Source organism: Macaca fascicularis, chromosome 2, assembly GCF_037993035.2.
Source record: "Macaca fascicularis isolate 582-1 chromosome 2, T2T-MFA8v1.1".
Lineage (NCBI taxonomy): Eukaryota > Metazoa > Chordata > Mammalia > Primates > Cercopithecidae > Macaca > Macaca fascicularis.
In genome coordinates this window covers 197,300,613-197,320,599 of record NC_088376.1, presented here as the reverse complement: position 1 = coordinate 197,320,599, position 19,987 = coordinate 197,300,613, and the positions used below count along the sequence as shown (strand labels likewise).

The 19,987-nt window shown below is 37.6% G+C and overlaps 1 protein-coding gene across 5 annotated transcripts in view; it reads right to left on the bottom strand.

Moving 5' to 3' along the window:
- Positions 1-19,987, bottom strand: part of GBE1 (1,4-alpha-glucan branching enzyme 1) — a 276,669-nt gene that overhangs the window by 58,502 nt on the left and 198,180 nt on the right. The gene's annotated exons all lie outside the window — the stretch shown is intronic.

The window sequence follows — 19,987 nt, the reverse complement described above, 5'->3', positions numbered from 1 at the left end:
ACGTAGTTTCAATTCTGAGAAGCAATTTTAGATATTAGTCATCTAACCAATTGGTTCTTATTGTTGCCCTCAAGTTCCATCTCTACTTTAAGCCTTCTTTTCTTTCCCTAAAAATTAAATGCTACTTTCCAAAATTTTCTTTCATGTGCTACAATTAATTATTGCTGTGATTTTCTAATTAGTGCTACAAATTTCTAATTAATGCTGCAAATTTCTAATTAATGCTATAAATTTCTCCAATGAGTTAGAAAGTATCATAGCCAATACAAATGTGTCCTACTTCAAATAAACTGCATAGTAATATTATAATAAATAAAAACTAATAAGCTAGGATGTAATTCAAAATAATTTACTGCAGAGGTGCTTTAAATAGTGAAGTTTGCTAAGAAATTCTGCAACTTACATTTAACTTTTCAGGACCACATTCATCCAAACAAAAATATCATCCAAATAAATAAGTGTATAGCAGTTTCTTAAAAATTAAAGGGTCTACAAACATTTTGCTTAATTCAAATTTCAGTCTAAATGATGTTTCTTATGATGTTGTCCACAGCATGTCATAGCAGAGAGCCGACTTTATGAGGCTATATTTACTTTCGGATGCTTTAAATTGACACGAGGAATGTCCCTCTGCTGTATTTAAAGGTCCTGCCTAGGTCTAAAGTCTGATTCACATCAGCCCAAGGTATACCCATGGCATAGCTTACTCCTTCAACCATGAAACTAGCAAAATAATGTACCTCCGGAATTGCAACTGGAGCAATCTTTACTGATAACGAAGGGACTTCCAGTCTGGGAACAAGTATATGTCCACATACCAATCCAATGACTAGTGGGATTTTAACTAGTTGGTGATTTACGAGAGACTAGAAATGCCATGAGGTAGAGATAGTATGTTAGCCTACAAACTGGATCCAGGCTTCCTATAGGCAAAATACTTTTTTTTGGGGGACAGCCATGGATCTCTGGGTTGATCCCAGTATTAATACGCAATTCCTTTAGCCCTCTTCCATGGAGACTGTTACATCATTGTCATCATGATGACAGTAGAAGCAGCAGCACAATGAGCAATTCCTTTAGCCCTCTTTCATGGAGACTGTTACACCATTGTCTTCAGGATTATAGTAGAAGCAGCAGCACATGCTTAATTTCTGTTTAATACATGCCAGGCACCATTGTAAGCATTGCACATGAATTAACCCTATCTTCGACAATTGTCTAAGGTAGGTAATATTATTATTTCAATTTTACAAATAAGGAAATGGAGGCACAAAGATGTTACACAGTAATTAAGAAGTTGGGCCTTGTGAACCAGACAGTCTGGTTTCAGCCCCTGACTCTTAATTACTACTATCGCATGTTATGCCCAAGTAAATTCTATGGAAATCTAGGGCCAAGAATGACCAACTTCTCATACCTGGACAGAGATTCCAAATTAGTGGAATGACATGCACAAATGTATCAGAGTGAGAAAGTGAGATGTAGTGAAAAGTTTAGTTTAGCCACAAAATAAGACTTGCGGTAAGGAGATAAAGCAGGACCATTAGGATGAACTGTATACATTTCGTAACTCATATTGCAGGCATTAGGGAATCAAAGGCTATTTTAAAGTAGGGACATGAGAATTTCAAATGTGTTTATTATTAAAATATTTCTGGTACCATGTGGAAAAAAGACTGGATACCAGGGAAAGCTGAATGGTAGGAAAACCAGTATGGAATCCAGTGTAAAACAGATGATGAAATTCTGCGGAAATAGAGAAAAGAATGATCGATTCAAATGGCATTTCTGAGATGGAAATAACAAGATTTGATGACTGACTGACTGAATAGAGACAGTGAGGAAAAGGAAAGTCGGAATGCAACTTTGAAGTTTTGAGTTCAGGAGGCTGAGTAGTGACAGCGTTAACTACACTAGAGGAAAACGGTGACAGAAAGTTTGGGGTAAGAAGATAATGAGTTCAATTTTAAGCCTGCTAAATTTAAGACGTGAAGGATACATCAGCATCTGTAGATTTAGAAGAATGATAAAAATAAGGTACTGAAACTTGAGAGGGAATTGTAGGTGGGGAGAGAGAGTAATTTATAAAGCCTCAATAAGCAAAGATAATGAGAGCCACCAGAGAAAAAAGGCCATGGCCAGCACACCAAGGAACTGAAGGCAGAGAGAAGCCATGTTAGGGAAGACTGAGAGCAATGGTTAGCAGGGTAAAGGGGACATTAGAAGAAAACATAAAAGGCTAAGAAGAATCCCAAGGAGGGTGGTCAGTAGCATTAAATGCTACCAAAAACTAAAATCATAAATAAGAACTTGCTACACGATCTCCCCTCTGATGCAGAAATAAGCTGGTGTAAAGCTATGCTTTTCAATCTATATTACATTCCAGAATCACCAAGGAAGGCTGTTAAAAATGTTCCCCCCCTACCCCCAACGATATGGATACATTACTTCTGGAGTGATTATTAGGCTGGAATCTATATTTCATCAACTTTTCCGTAATATTCTGAAAGTAGTCACTTACACAACATGATGCCCATAGATGCAGATTCCCATGTCAGCAAGACTTGGGTTTAAATCACAGCTATGCCACTTACGAGTGATGTGAATATAGGCAATTTAATCTCTCCAGCGCTCAGTTTCCTGCTCAGTTTCCTCATCTATAAAATCATCATTCTGAGGAGAGAACCAGCTGCCCATACAGGTAACAAGGATGAATCCAAAGAGTAGCTAGCTATTTGGCTCTTCTTCATACATGTTTTCATGGAATGGCCTTATTCCTTTCTTTAAAGTGCTGAAGTTCTGCACAGATGCGTTTATTCATATTTTAATAATACAAACACATATCCCAAAGTCAACTATGAATGTGCTTTGAATCACCTACAGTTTTAGATCTTAAATGACAGAATTGAAAATAAAAATAACGTTGTTACAAGATACCCAGACTGATAGGGTAAATCAGATAACTATGTTAGGAATCCTATATCCACCCTCATGGAAGCTAGAACACTCCTGGCACCTGCTGACCTCCCTAACTCCCGTTTCTTCCTAGCCTGCTTGAAAATGTGACCTGAGGTCACACTGTTGCTGCTTGCTATCTTTACCAACTGCCTTGGGTAGATTAATGAGGTGAAAACAATAAATTCATTTTCACTGTACAGTTTCGCTTGCTCTTAGTATCTTGCCTTGGTAGTGGAGTTTTCAATAGTAAAGAAATGAATGGTGAGTTTGACTAAAACTATCAGAGGATGGTATTAACTCATCCCACAATCTGATTAAAAGCTAAGTAACTGCTCCCCAGGAAAACACACACACAGACACACACACACCCACACACACACACACACCATGATACAGCCTCAGAGGGTCCATGGACTCCATAAAAATGTGAAATTACATTATTATTTATTTCTAACATTCCAGTGTGAAAAACGCACATGCTTATAATCTACAGCATAAATAATGGTGATGGGCTGCAAGTTGCCCCCTTCCCCCCACCCAAATTCATATGTTGAAATACTGACTCCTAATGTGATGGCATTTAGGTGACGGCGCTTTGGGAGGTGATTAGGTCAGGAGGGTTGAGGCCTCATGAACAGGACCAATGTTGTTATAAAAGAGGCCCCAGAGAGCTCCCTTGTTTCTTCTGCTATGGAGGATACAGTGAGAAGACAGCCATCTGTGAACCAGGAAGCAGGGCATCACCAGACATCAAATCTGCCAGTGCCGCGATCTAGGACTTCCCAGCCTCCAGACTATGAGAAATAGCTTTTGTTGTTTAAGCCACCCAGTCTATGGTGGTTTGTTACAGTAGGACGAACAGACTAAGATAATAAGGACTAAGGACTGAAGAGTAGCAAAATTACAATTAACTAGGTAAGGCATGTAAATTATTTAGAAGCATATAAGATACACGGTATGTGCTCAATAAATATTGACTTCCATTATAATGTTTCATTTTTCTTTTATTTATTAATTTATTAAGTAATCAACACAGAAATATTATTAAAAATAACAATTACACACAGAGATGTTACAAAATAATCTGTTTTACTCTTGATAAACATTGTATTTATTTTTGTCTATATCCACATCTGTATATTTATATCTGTATCTATAGTGATACCTATACATACATTCATACCTATCTACCATCTACCGACAACTTGTTTTTGAACAAAGATAGACTCATATTATATATTATTTTGAAATTTAAAATGAGCATCTCACATATCAATAAGTATGCATCTCTATGATAGTATTCCATTATGGACCTTGTAATGTAATTTTATTTAACTAATCACCTTAAGTTAGTAATTTTGACTTTTGTAATATTTCCGTGTTATAAAAAATCACCAGGCTTTTAAATGTATCTTTGTACACCTGTCTGATATTTCCCTAACAGAAACTGAATAAATATAATATCTGCTCAAAGGCAAACAGCAGATATTCTAGGATCAAACATTTCCCAAGTGTTGAACACTACTCATGATTCGAAGATACAGGCACAAATTAGCAGATTGCTCCTGAAAATAACTTTCAACACAGAAATTATATTCCTTAATGTATATGCTTAGGATTCTACTTTAAAAGTATTTTTCATCATTTGTATTTAATGTTTCATTTTAGTGCCCTCTAAGATATATCAATTTAGAATATTCATGTATCATTTCAATACCATATAATGGTATTGAAAAATTAGTAAGCATTAAGAAAAAAATTCATCTGGGGACTACTAGAGGCAGGAGAGTGAAAGCAGGGAGGGCTGAAAAACTACTTATTGGGTACTATGTTCACTACCTGGGTGATGGACATTCATATCCCAAACCTCAGTGTCATGCAATATATCCACATAACAAACCTGCACATGTACCACCTGCATCTAAAATAAAAGTTGAAATTATTTTTAAAAAGTAACATTTTTTTTTTTTTTTGAGATGGAATCTAACTCTGTCACCCAGGCTGGACTGCAGTGGCCGGATCTCGGCTCACTGCAAGCTCCGCCTCCTGGGTTCCCGCCATTCTCCTGCCTCAGCCTCCTGAGTAGCTGGGACTACAGGCGCCTACCACCATGCCCGGCTAATTTTTTTTTTTTGTATTTTTAGTAGAGACGGGGTTTCACTGTGTTGGCCAGGATGGTCTTGATCTCCTGACCTCGTGATCCGCCCACCTCCGCCTCCCAAAGTGCTGGGATTACAGGCCTGAGCCACAGCGCCCAGCCAAAAGTAACTAATTTTTAAATGGAGAAATTTAATTACATGAGGTTAATTTAAGTACTTGGAAAAATCTGAGAACAAGAAAAAAAGCACACAAAATATTTGGTAATGTAAGTCAATTTAAGACATTGTTTATATTTTAACTTTTACTTCATTTATCTTTTTCAAGCATAAATTCACTACTTTAAAGAGCATCTCAAGAAGCATATACATATAATATGTAATATGAAATTAAATTTCTAAGTTAGAAAATAGAGCTTTAATTAAAAAAATTCAAAATAGGGTTGATTCTATTTTATTAGAAAATCATTTATTAATTTCTATTAGACATTTAGGTTTTCTGAAAATGTTCCTTCAGAGAGGCCTCTTTTTAAACTGAAAAATATAGAAAGTTGCATATAACAAAGAGAGACAGAAAAATTGTATCAGTGATTGTAGACAAAACATTCTACAGGGTGGCTCTGAATGTTTTCTCTGTTGTAAACGAGCTGACAAGGGGCGAATTAAGTTTAATGCAGACAAACGCAACATTAAATTTCATATTTGGTTCAAAACCATAAACACAAGCATAAAATAAATGGAAGCAAATCACAGAAAGACTTTCAAAGTGACCTTGGGATAATAGTGAACCTTCTTAAGTCTGGAGAGAGAAAACTGGAAAATGCCTGTTAGTGTCCTACACTAGCTCACAGCTCACAAACCTAATGAAGAAAAATACTATCATTAAAACAAGTTAAGAATGTTCTTCTCAGCTGTGGTCTACAAATTACTTAGGATACATGGCAGTAATTGAGACAGTACAGTGAAATATGGTGACCCAAATGAGCCCATAAGTAAGGGCTGCTGTGTATAAAAATGGATCAGAAATCTAAATTTATTCAGTTGATGGCCAATAATATAATTGATTTATTTTAGTATAGATAACTTGACAGAATGCAAACATATGATCTGAATCAGCATTGGAGTTTAAGCTATATATTCCTAAACTATATATGAATATGATAGGTATACATATGTATATACTATTTTTATATGTTCAATGAATGCAACAGGTGTTCACAACTTGGGTTTCATGCATTTCTACTGATTTTCTAATACTTTCTGCAAAATGTTGTCTGTATGTTCACATGCATTTTTCAGAGGAGAGAAATGTGTTCTTTGGATTCTCCAGGCATCCAAAGATTAAATGCATTTGTGAAAGAACCACTCACTATATTAGAACGTCAGCAACTAGAAGAATGGGTCACAAGTAAGGGCTTTTAAGCAAAATAAAAAAGAAAAGTAGAAGGCTAAATTAAAGGAAGCATTTTTAAAACCTTTGGCTGGTTTATTCAACAGATAAGAGGCTTAGAAAAGTCACATTTAAACTAACTGAAGCGCATAGAGGCAATGACTGTGACACTTAAGAACAATAGTTCTGAGTCCAAAATACGCATTGCAAGTAATCTGGCACTAACCATCAAAGCCTGATCGTTCTGCTCATTAAATTATGATTATGATCAGTAGTGTAATACATAGAATGTTCCTCAATTCAAAATGAAGGGAGGATAATAATTTTTTGAGCCATCACTTGGGGCCTTTTCAAAGAGAATTCAGAATTCATGACATGATTCATTGCATTCAACATAGTAACAAAACTGGGTGCTTCTAGAAATGAGAAGTCTGAAAACTTCGGTTAAACCTTAGAACAACATCAGGGAAGCAGGGGACTAATATTGCTATAGTTAATGGTTCTAAAAAAGTCTACCAAGTTCCTTCTCTCTAGTTCCATTTCTTCTTTACACAGCCCCATTCATATCTGGTTAACTGTGAAAAACCTCTAAGTGCAAAATTCCTATTGGGACTCCTTCTCCTGTAATTAATTTTTTTGCTGTTTGATGTAAAGGTCCAAACTATAAATTGACAAGAAGCCAGCTGGTGCAGTGATGAAATTCAAGGCAATATAACTAATGAAAAAGCCCCAGCTCTGTTGGCTGAACATTTTGATTAGCAGGTTTGTGTATTTTGTTTCTCTAAATTGTAATGCATACTAATTTTACCTAGGAATTAAAGTCTATCAAAGCCTCCATGCTGTGGATGTTACATAATTTGTTATTGTTCCAAAGTTTACATGTATATAAAAATAATGTACAGTCCTAATGAGAATATAAAAATGTTAGCTCCTACTCCTCTTTACTGTACTAAAGACTAACTTTTAAAAGAAAGTATCTATATTAAAATGACATTCTTTGGCTTTTCTCTGGTATTGCAGTGAGTACTTAACTCACCAAAGTGTGAGGCACAGCACAACACAATTTTTTAAACCAGGGCCTGTGATTTTTCTTTTTTTTTTAAAAAAAATAAACTTGCAGTCACCGCCCCTGCTCCCTTTGATACTAATCAGTATAGTTGTGGGAAGGGGCCACATCTAATGTTTCTCTTTCATTCTCCACAGCAAGCTCCACTGTACTGTACCTGCAACAGAGTCTCCTTAAATATTTGTTAAGGTTTGATATTTTCCTCTATAATTGTTAAATGTCCAACATAATTTCTCTAGCGGCACAGAAGCAAAATATAGTGATCAGATCCAGAAGATGAGAGAAAGGATGACATGCTAGATGAGGCCAACAAAAGAGAACTCACTGCTTAAGAGAACAGGATTTATCACTACAGTGTATCACAGCCTCCCTTTTGCCTCCAGACTGTGAATGGTATGTAATTCTTTGTTAATATCAAGCGTGTGTGTGTGTGTGTGGGGGGGGGGGGGGGGTGTGTGTGTGTATGTGTGTACATGCCAGTTGTACAGCAACAGTCCATTCTTATCCATGGTTTTGCTTTCCATGGTTTCAGTTACCCATGGTCAACTGTGGCCTGAAAATATTGAATGGAAAATGCCAGATACAATTCATAGGTTTTAATGCATGCCCTTCTGTGTAGCATGATGAAATCTTGTGATGTCCTCCTGCATCCCACTCCAGATGTGAATCATCACTTTACCCAGCATGTCTGCACTATCCACTACCTGCTCGTTAGTCACTTAATAGCCATCTCAGTTATCAAACAGACTGCCATGGTATTGCTGTGCTTGTGTTCAAGTCACCTTTATGCCATTTTGAATGGCCCCAAAGCACAAGGTGGTGATGCTGGCATACTGTTGTAATAGTTCTATGTTATTATTTATTATTGTTGTTAATCTCTTACTCCGCATAATTTATAAATTAAACTTTATTATAGTTATATATGTAAAGGAAAAAAACAGTGTATATAGGGTTCTACAACATGAAGTTTCAGGCATCCACTGAAGAACATACCCCAGTGGAAAAGGAGAAACCACTGTACACGTGCACACACACACACACACACACAAACTCACACACACTCTCACTTTAAATACACACACCTATACATACTTATAGGCAACAGTACTGATGGGAATATTAAAAACAAAATCAAACACCTAACTCCCATTCCTCTTAACTGTACCAGGTTTGTCAGGGGTGTCTGAACCAGAGCAACCCCATCTTGAAGAGGGGCTGGGTAAAATAAGGATGAAACCTACTGGGCTGCATTCCCAGATGGTTAGGCTTTCTAAGTCACAGAATGAAATAGGAGGCTGGCACAAGACACAGGCCATAAAGACCTTGCTGATAAAACAGATTGCAGTAAAGAAGCCAGCTAAAACCCACCAAAACCAACACGGTAATGAGAGTGACCTCTGCTCTTTCTCACTGCTACACTCCCAGCAGTGCCATGACAGTTCACAAATGCCATGGCAACATCAGGAAGTTTCCCTCTATGGTCTAAAAGTGGGGGGCATGAATAATCCACCCCTTGTTCAGCATATAATCAAGAAAATAACCATAAAAATGCACAACCAGCAGCCCTTGGGGCTGCTCTGCCTATGGAGTAGCCATTCTTTCATTCCTCTACTTTCTCAGTAAACTTGCTTTCACTTTACTCTATGGACTCTCCCTGAACTCCTTCTTGCCTGAGATCCAAAAACCCTCTCTTGGGGTCTGCATCAGGACCCCTTTCCAGTAACATCTTTCTGGCCATCATAGCAGGCACAATACTAAGGAGACTCCTGACCCAAAGACTAACTTTGGGTAAGTGGTGGGGTCCAGTAACATCTTTCTGGTGGTCCATGGAAAAGATCAAACTAAAGAGATTCCCAAGCCAAAGGAAAATCACCTGCGTGTACCAACTGGCCAACTTTGGGTAAGTGGGGTGCACATACCTGAGTGAAGAGTGGGGTTGGATTAGAGGCCCAATTTAAGGGAGTCAGAATCTCTCCTAAGACAGGTTTAAAGGCTCCTCTCAATAAAATGTAAGGGCGCTTGACTGAACTTGGGTTCAAGGCCCAACTTAGGAAGGTTAGAGTCCTTTATAAGATTTAGGGGGTTAGTGGACCCTCTTGGTAAAGTCCTTCTCGGAAAAGAACGGGCTCAGCACTAGGGGATGTTAACTGCTATGCTCTTTGGAGTAATCTGCCTTGCAGTCTTCGCTGACAGTAGTGGGTGACAGAATTACACAAGTACAGGACCATGGGACATGAGGAGTTTTATCCTCCCTCAAAGGAAAACTTGATAATTTTCCTCTTTGTTGCAGCTTGGCCGCCAGGGCTTTGGTGCAGTCAGCCGGGCCACTGGGGCCACTCAGGTTAAGGAACCCAGAAGCCTGGCATGCCGGCAAAACGATAAGAATTTCTTACTGCTCGAACGTCACTATTTATCTCCTCCGTAAAGTTGTGATTAATGGAAAAGAGGATATGCGAGGCCAATCTTAAGCTGTAGTGAATCTGGTGTGTTTTTTGTGTCTTTGTGTTGTTTAGTCATAAAGAGGGGCATCTTAGGATACAATGCTGGCCTAGTACCCCATAAGCCTGCTGCTGAAGATGGCCCAGAAAACTGGTCAGTTACAAACTTCGCTGCAGTTCCCTGAAACAAAACTGGATGAATTTCTCCTCTTCTCTTCTTCTATATCCTTGGGAGCTTGACCTTTTAACCACATGGCAGTACTTTCTCTTGGTCTCCACTATCACAATGGCTGCCCAGGTTCAGGGTTCAATTCCTGGCTTAGGAAATGAGTTCTTGCTGGTTTGATATCGGTGTGACATTTGCCATTTTTTAATTCTCTTCCCCTCCAGGAACCATCTTTGGAGTAATCTGCCTTGCAACCGAAATTTGGCTCAAAACAGGTTTTTCTTAGAGCACTAAATAACGCTTTAACAAAAAGTTGTAAAGATTATAAAAATTGTAAGGGTTAAAAAAGGTTTATGAGTATCTTACCTTATGGTCAAACATTAAAATTGAGTAGATATGTCAATGAGATTTATTAAGAATTGGTTTTAACATTAATAGTACACTAATATAAAGGTGAAATTTGGCTTATTGGTATAAAAATCATACAGGAAGCACTGTCAAATGTGAAATAGTGTTTGGCTTTCTTTGGACTGTGTTTGTGTAAATATGTTGTTGGTATGTGTTCCAAAATTATGTAACACTCCTCTAATTCTAATAGGACTTACTGTGTATTGATATAATTGTTATACAAAATCATCATATGCCACAAAGGTAACCAAATTTCTTTGTCAATCGTGTTTTTAACTGTGGCTGCCCTAAAACATTTTGTCATTCACAGAAAATTGTTGTGCTGTTTTGATTCTCTTCAACAGATGGTTTCATAATCAGCTACAGGACTTTGATAGTTGCTCTTAAATGCAGGTTTCTGATTACTTTGTATAACTTTAGAAGAGAGAAAAAACATTAAGGACTCTCATGGAGAGCTGAAATGTTTATGACTATCAAGCACAACAGGAGTTAACTGCATGGACTAAACTAATGTAAGATTAAAAAAACTTTTTTGACATTTTGCTTAAAACATTGCTGATCCTTTGCTTTGTTTTTCAGAGTCAAGGTAACTTCTTTTAAGCTACTTGCAGCTTTTAAAAATTAAGTAAAGTATACTCCTGTGAACAAAATTTGGAGCATATTTGTTTCTCTCTACCTAATTTCTCCAGAATTTGGAAACTATTTGTGAGTATTCTTTTTTTGTTGTTTTTTTGAGATGGAGTCTTGCTCTGTCACCCAGGCCAGACTGCAGTGGCGTGATCTCGCTCACTGCAACCTCTGCCTACCTGGTTCAAGCGATTCTCCTGCCTTAGCCTCCCGAGTAGCTGGGATTACAGGTGCCCACCACTGTGCCCAGCTAATTTTTATATTTTTAGTAGAGATGGGGTTTCCCCATCTTGGCCAGGTTGGTCTCGAACTCCTGACCTTGTAATCCACCCTCCTCGGCCTCCCAAAGTGCTGGGATTACAGGCATGAGCCACCATGCCCGGCCAGGTATTCTTAATTTATGGCAATACAGTTATTTGCATAAGTGCAAGAAGAATCTGTTTTCTTTAATAACAACTGGAGAAACTGGTTATTTTACCAAGGCATTGACTGGAATAATGTGCTTTCCTTTAAGGAATTGACCTTGACTTTAAAGACAATAAAAGCCTTTTGGGAAAACTGGCCTCATACCTTGTCTACACAGTCTCCATACAGGGTTCTTGAACAGTGATAAGCAAGAATGTCACTTTCTGATAAGCCCAGGAGCCCCAAGCTATCTTGTGACTTCAAGAGTAGAGGAATTTATCCAACTCATAGATGTTTGAGGTTACAAATCCATGGCTGGGCTCAACTCAAAAAATAAAAGTCTTATGTGAGATTCCTTATGCAACAGAATTCCATCAAAGCCAATTAAAAAGTCTATATCAAAAATAATTATTCTTGCTGTACTTTATACAAATAAACAGGCCCAGTATAATAAAGCAAAACAGTCTTACCATAATTTGTCTCTAGTAAAAATGGGAAACTGGAGAGAGAAATTAAGTTTCAAGAACTATAGTACACCTGTTATTATTAATAGATTCTAGTCTCATCAGTTGTTTTTGAGTTTTTTCCTGCAATTTAGGCTGACCCTGCTTACTCCTGTAAACCAACCAGTGATCTCTGGCTGCTGCTCAAAAGAAATAAAAGGGATGAGTAATGTAAAAATCTGGAGTCAATATTCTAATTCTGGGCACACTGGAACTGGCTAGCAACCCCATAACGGCTTGGTTCCAATAATTGCCCAGTTCATGGAAAACCTTCTAATTCAGTTTACTTGGGATAATTTTACTTATTTTACCTTACTCTTGTGGAATTCATTGCTGTTTTACTCCACGTGTAGGAATGCAGGATAAGCTTACTCAATGTTCTCTTAAACTGAACACTTATTATCTTCCAGATATCACCTTTGTTTCAGAACTCAAGAGTTATGAATGGCTGTCACCATACCATACCAATGCTTTCTGACCGAGCTCCTCTCTACCCTGAATGCAAGAGACCTAACAGTTAGGCAGGAATATCGTTGTCCCTATTCAGCCTGAAGAAGTTATAGAAGATGGATCTTCATCCCTCTATATCCCTTAAGAGTTCTCTTATAAAATGGAGGGAGAATATATGTCAGAGGTGTTTGAACCAGAGCAACTCCATTTTGAATAGGGACTAGGTAAAATAAGGCTGAGACCTACTGGGCTGCATTCCCAGATGATTAGGCATTCTAAGTCACAGAATGAAACAGAGGCTGGCACAAGACACAGGTCATAAAGACCTTGCCGATAAAACAGAATGCAGTAAAGAAGCCAGCTAAAACCTACCAAAACCAACATGGCAATGAGAGTGACCTCTGGTCATCCTCACTGCTACACTCCCACCAGCACCATGACAGTCTACAAATGCCATGGCAACGTCAGGAAGTTACCCAAAATGGTCTAAAACGAGGAGACATGAATAATCCACCCCTTGTTTAGCATATCATAAAGAAATAACCATAAAAATGGGTGACCAGCAGCCCTTGGGGCTGCTCTGTCTATGGAGCAGCCATTCGTTCATTCCTCTACTTTCTTAATAAACTTGCTTACATGTTACTCTATGGACTCTCCCTGAATTCTTTCTTGCCTAGATCCAAGAACCCTCTTGGGGTCTGTATAGGGACCATTTTCTGGTAACAGATTCACTGTTTTAATGCAAAACGCTTTGGTCTCCACGTTCTCTCATGTCTTTCTCAGGCACACTCCTCCTTTAAAAGATACAAGCCAAAGAATATATTCTAAGCGCCGTGTTTGTTAAAGTGGTCATATGTTTAACTGTAACAGAAGAATACAACTTGAGAACTACTTAAGTGTATCTGCGTATCAGATAACATGCTTAATCGCTCAATATACATCAGCAGCAGCCCTGTTCTCATAGAACTTACAATTTAATAGGAGAGATTTTACACAACCATAAGAATATCCATTTCCTTAACATGATTGGGGGTGGTAGACGAGAGGGATCAAAAGAAGGTTTAAAGGATCTGTAAAAGTTAAAGAAAGTAGTAGGAGGGTGTGAAAGGAAAATAAATCCTGGGGCCCCCAAACCACTAAGCTAAAGGGAAAAGACAAGCTGGGAACTGCTTAAGGCAAACCAGCCTCCATTCTATTCAAAGTCACCCCTCTGCTCACTGAGGTTAATGCGTATCTGGTTGCCTCCTTTGGAGAGCCTAGTCAGAAACTCAATGCAACCTTTTTTCTCTCATCTACCTAGGACCTGGAAGCCCCTTCCCCACTTCCAGTTGTCCCACCTTTGCTTCGAGTTGTCCCGCTGTTTTGGACTGAACCAATGTTCATCTTACATATGTTGATTGATGTCTCATGACCCCCTAAAATGTATAAAACAAAACTGCTCTGACCACTTTGGGCACAGGTCGTCGGGACCTCCTGAGGCTGTGTCACAGGCACACGTCTTCAACCTTGGCAAAATAAACTTTCTAGATGAACTGAGACCTGTCTCAGATATTCAGGGTTCACGGTGATATAAAACAAATGCTCCTGTTCTATCCAATCATGCCATAGTGACAAATATCCATATCCCCAATTTCAGAAGAGCTGAAAGGGGACAGGAATGTGGTGCTGAATGTTAGAACAAGGGAAGCAAGCTAGGTCCATACCCTCACTCTACCCCTGCTCTCCCAGTCCTCCTCCTGATATATTATGGATCACATCTTGAGGCAATAGTCAAATGAGCTATGTGCACTTGGAAAACAATTTTCAACTTGAACTTTGGTTGATCTGGCCAAACTCATCAATCCCTTATGTTATCTACATGATTACAATTGCTTTGGGTGGTTATGTTCTTATCAACAAGGCAAAGACAGGATAGTAGGTAAAGTAAAAGCTTAGGTCCAATGTTAAGAAGGTTGTCAAAATAGGTCAAGCGTGGTGGCTCACACCTGTAATCCCTGCACTTTGGGAGGCCCAGGTGGGTGGATTACCTGAGGTCAGGAGCTCAAGACCAGTCTGGCCAGCATAGCGAAATCCCGTCTCTACTAAAAATACAAAAATTAGCTGAGCGCGGTGGCAGGCACCTGTAATCCCAGCTACTTGGGAGGCTGAGGCAGGAGAATCACTTGAACCCGGGAGGTGGAGGTTGCAGTGAGCTGAGATTGTGCTACTGCACTCCAGCCTGGGAGACAAGGCAAGACTCTATCTCAACAAAAAAAAAAAAAAAAAAAAAAAAAAAAAAAAAAAAAAAGGCTGTCAAAATAAACAAAAAAAAAATGATCTTCATAACTGCAAAATCAGATTTCTATATTCCACATAAATGTGATAGAGAATATAAACACACTTATAAACCAGTTTTATTTGAAATGCTAAAGACTTATTAGCATTACTATATTGAAGGGTAATTACACATCTCTTAACACTTTTTTTAAAAATTAAGAAAATGGAAGATGATTTTAAATAAATGGAATGTAAAATAATCACAATATTACAATAAAAGCAGTCATTTACTGAGAGCCTCCTATATACATGGGCTGTGTGCTACAATTATTAACAGTTACTTCAAAAAATAATCTTCACAAAAACCCTTCAAAATGGGAGGGAACATTATTTCTGTTTTCAGATAATAGACCAGGAAAGTAATGTGACTTTCTAAGATTATACCGGTATGAAGTATCAAAACTAGCATTGGAACTTATATCTCTCTGTGTACTTTTCATTTTACTGGCAACTAAGTACATAATTTGAACAACATTAACTAGAAATCTATTATGAATGTACAGGCATTAGGGAAGGTAATGAAAGAGCTATAAAAATATGTGTAAGAGTGTACTTCCAATTCCACTATCAAGTGTACAAATGAAGTGTATTTATTACTGACCTCTGCTTTCTTTGTACCTTGCATGTCCTGCTATTGTTTGTATGATTTCACGTCGTAGCTGTTTAGTCTCTTGAGAGTTTTTTTTTTTAAACTCCTGCAAAAAGGCTTTAGTGTTCTCCTGTGCTTCCACTTGATCTTGGGTATATATTTTTTTCTTTACTAATGAAAGTATTTAAATAGCATTATGCTGTGTTTTGTATGTGTGTGCTTGCATTGTTTTTGCCTATCTTTCTATTAGACTGGGGACAGATATCCTATATTTTCATCTATGATTTCTACTACAGCAAGCACTCAGTACACACTCAAAGATTTATTAAATAAATGTTGAAAGGAAAAAAAATGAAGTAAATGATGTCTGCTTCCATTAGTAGACTATGTATTCCTCATGGAAAATGCCTATCTTTTTTTTTTTGAATACCCATTTTGAAGTATAGAGACAGATAAAAAAGTGTCTAACAAATGTTTCTTTACAGATGAAAAATTGGTTTTTATGTGAGCCATAAGAAAAAAAAAAAAAAAAAAAACAGAAAGTGCAACGGGGTAGAAAGAGGGTGGATACAGAGGAACCTATCTATACCATCAGGGAGAGAAACATTTAAATCAGAAGAGCACAGATAAAGCACTTCAGTTGTCTATTATCAGGGGTTAGGTTTCCTTTTCTGAATGCCACACTAATAGCAGATACAATTTCAAATGTTCATGTTGCTACTGATACTTTGACCTATATGCCATTTTTGGCACATTTTTAAATTTAAAATAAATAATAAAAATGTAACAAAGCTGAGGATAAGACAATGAACAAAGAAAATGAGACTAAATCGAGAATGAGTGTTATACTTTTGCAAACAATGCTGTAAGAACTAGATATTATTTTCTTTTCTTTCTTTTTTTTTTTTTTTTTGAGACAGAGTCTGGCTCTGTCGCCCAGGCTGGAGTGAGCGGCGCGATCTCGGCTCACTGCAAGCTCCGCCTCCCGGGTTCACGCCATTCTCCTGCCTCAGCCTCCCGAGTAGCTGGGACTACAGGCGCCCACAACCGCGCCCGGCTAATTTTTTGTATTTTTAGTAGAGACGGGGTTTCACCGTGGTCTCGATCTCCTGACCTTGTGATCCGCCCGCCTCGGCCTCCCAAAGTGCTGGGATTACAGGCGTGAGCCACCGCGCCCGGCCCTAGATATTATTTTCTTAATACACATTTTCATAGCAACAGTAATGGACTTTCACAATTCATTCTGAAGCCATTTTGATGCTGCATGAAACAGAATACTCAAAATATTCTTTCGGGAGAAAATTAGCCACACAAAGGAAATGGTGGGGGAAAAATGTTATTTTACAAAATTCAAACTGAATCCAGATTTTTTGCAAGTAAGTTAAAAATGACTCCGAAAATAATTTGCTAATGGAGAACCTTGTAAAAATGTATAAATGTTCTGCATGTAAATAGGGCACCAACTGAAGGATTCCACACCATTTTAGGTAGTAGAAAATAAGGCAGAAAAACTGGATATGAAAGCAAGGAATAAATTAGCCAACTATGAAATTGATTCTACACATGTGGCTTTGTGGCTATTGTAACTTTAGGTTTAGACTCAAAAGTTTAGTAGTGAAGACAGACTGTGCTACTTTGTTTGCCTATGATTAGGATATGCTACTGCTAAGTCAGAGTGAGTTCCTGTGGTCACAGCAAATACACATAGTGACAGAGGTTAACAAACTTCCCTAGTCAATTACTCTTTAAGAGCTAAGCACAGACATTTAAAAGGGAAGCACATAGCTATAGGGGGAAAAAAAAAAAAGATTAGTAAGAACATGTTTCCTTAAATACTCAGAATCTGATAACTGACGTGGGTTTAATTGAACACTGGTATCATTCCAGGCTAGTGGAGTGTTTCTGTAAGAATCCAAGGCTTGTTCAAGGCACAGCCGGCTGCTACTTTTCTAGGTCTCCATCTCCCACAGCCTTTCTTCTGTAGTCAGAGCTCTAATTCCCCAAGTAGAGAGACTTAACTACCTGCTTATAGCTTAATCAAAGAGCCGGTATTGGTTTGCCTTTGGATGATGCTTCTATGGCTCCAGGTTCCTGCCAACAGCTAGTTAGCCTTGTCTGCTTCCCTGCTATCAGCTCTTGCTTCCTCTCAGGCCACTGGTGCTAAAGAAAGGAGAAAAAAGTTCCATAGCAGCATGACAGCTGGTGGGACACACTGTGAACTCCTTCCCCCAATAAGAAGAAAAGGCTCTCAGTGTTTGTACTTGCTTGCTTCAGCCCTCTCTCTTTGCTCTAGGTAATGCTGATTTTGATTTTTGAAAAATGTGACTATAAAGTTATGAATTGGGCTATCAAATGGCTTTGAAGGCAATAAAAGGGAGAATTCAAACATATATAGGTCGAACATACATAAACAAACAATCTTAGTGTCTTCAAGATAACGGCACTTGAATACAAATCTTTTCCCATAACATACAAACTACCACCCTTCAGACAGGTAAACCATAAACTCTTCCACATGGCTAACTCATTCTTTGTACATCTACAGGAGACAAAGTTCTAAATGAGAGAAATCGTATAGCAAAGGAAAGAACACAGACGTGAAGCAATACAGTTAGTAACTTAATGGGTGTTGCCTTTAACTTTTGTCATATCTAACAGTTTCATTACTTAGATTATGCCATTTGGAGATGCTCATCTCTACTATTCACACCGGGCTGAGTAAAGGTTCTTTGCTATCTTTTGTACTTTGTCTCCCAATATGCAGACCCTGCTTCAAAGATGACATGTAGTAATCTGATCAGGACCCAAGTTTCCTGCTTCTAAGCCTTCTCTCCAGTTAGTTCTTTGACTTGCAATGCCTGGTTTTGCCTACAGAAATTCTGTCCATTCTTTACTAACCAAGTTAAATATCCCCTCCTCTGACTGAGACTTACCTCTCCTTCAGCCACAAAAACATAATTTTTTTAGCTGGATAAACTGCTTTCTAGAGAATAGCCATTTCCTAATGTCCTTTTATGGCTCCTTGTCTTCTCCAGTGACATACAAACAGGGTTGTTACATGAAAATTATTTCAAAGGGAGTTAAGTCCAGTGATAAATAGTCTCCTTTTGCTCCTCTTCTTCCTTATGGTTTAGAACTTTGATCTGGACTATGTAGGAAGGACATTTCAGATTTGTGTCTTACTTTGTACAGTGAGACGTTTTGTACATGTAGATACACAGTAAAGTCTAGTTAACATAATTGTACCAAAACTTGTAAATTTCCAATCTTCCAGTAAGAAACCTGGGTAGTGCAGAAGGAGACTTAAAATAAAATATGCTATTACCACAGAACAAATATCTTATGTATTTAATGTTTACCTAATGTCAAATAAATATAATATATTCAACTTTAAACAAGATAAACAAAGCTATTCATAGACAAATGCAATTGCTCACCTAGAGAGTAAAAAAAATATCCAAGAGACTTGAATTACCCTAAAAAGATTAAAATAAGAATCCAGAATTATGGCACAATAGTTATTGGAGTGCCTCATAAATTGGCACACGAATGTATAAAAAAGAAACTTTAACAAAGTTTTCCTTCGTGAAACTTTACAAAGAATCATTAAATGTGTCACGTATTTGGAGGTAAAGAGAAACTTTTAACACTCCAAGTGACAGATGTCAAGACTCATGAATATCTAAATATTCATAACTCGGGAGACATTCTAGACTACTATCCAGGAATACATACATACTTACTTCAATGTTATTCCTGAGACCCATTAAAGAAATACTTTTTAGGAATGGTGGGAGCACAGAGTATAAACATCAAGAAGGTAAACCCTGTGAAATGATTTATTTAATTACAAATTATATTGCAGTTTTACTTTCAAATAATTTTCTGAATATAAATTAGTCCAGTCTCCAGTTAAATAAAGAATTTCTCCTATAGAATTTTTTAAAAGGCAAAATGATGTGTCATACAGTGGGTGAGGCATGGAATATGGATACAAAAGACATAAATTTTAGGACTTACTTAAAATTTGGAATATGTCATTTACAATGTGTAACCTCCTGCTGAGTAACTTTTCGTTTATCGAACATTTATTAAATAAAAAGCATTAACATAAACTCTTAACATCATTAAATATTTGAATTCTTACAAATGCCCAGTGAAATAGGTACCATTATAATCCCCTGTCTCAAACAATGAAGTTGAGGCACAGAAAAATTGAGTAACAAGTCGAAAATGATACAGCTAGGAAGCTAAGCAGCCAGGATCGGAATGTAGGCAGTGGCTCCAAACCTGAACTTTTAACCATTAATTTTTACTGTTCCAAAATAAAAATTATAAAAAAGACACTGGCCTTGCAGATTTTTTGTAAAAAGTGACATTATGCATGCAAAAATGCTTCATAAACTGCAAAAGTCTAAACAAATGCAACAGACATATAAAATTATGTGGAAGTGTGTACGGGGAAAAGGTCACGAAGAATAAGGATACTGTGACTTAGCTACGGGCTGGATGTTAAAAACAAACAGATAAAAGGAACAACTAAAATGACTCCTAGATTTCAATGGTTAATTACCA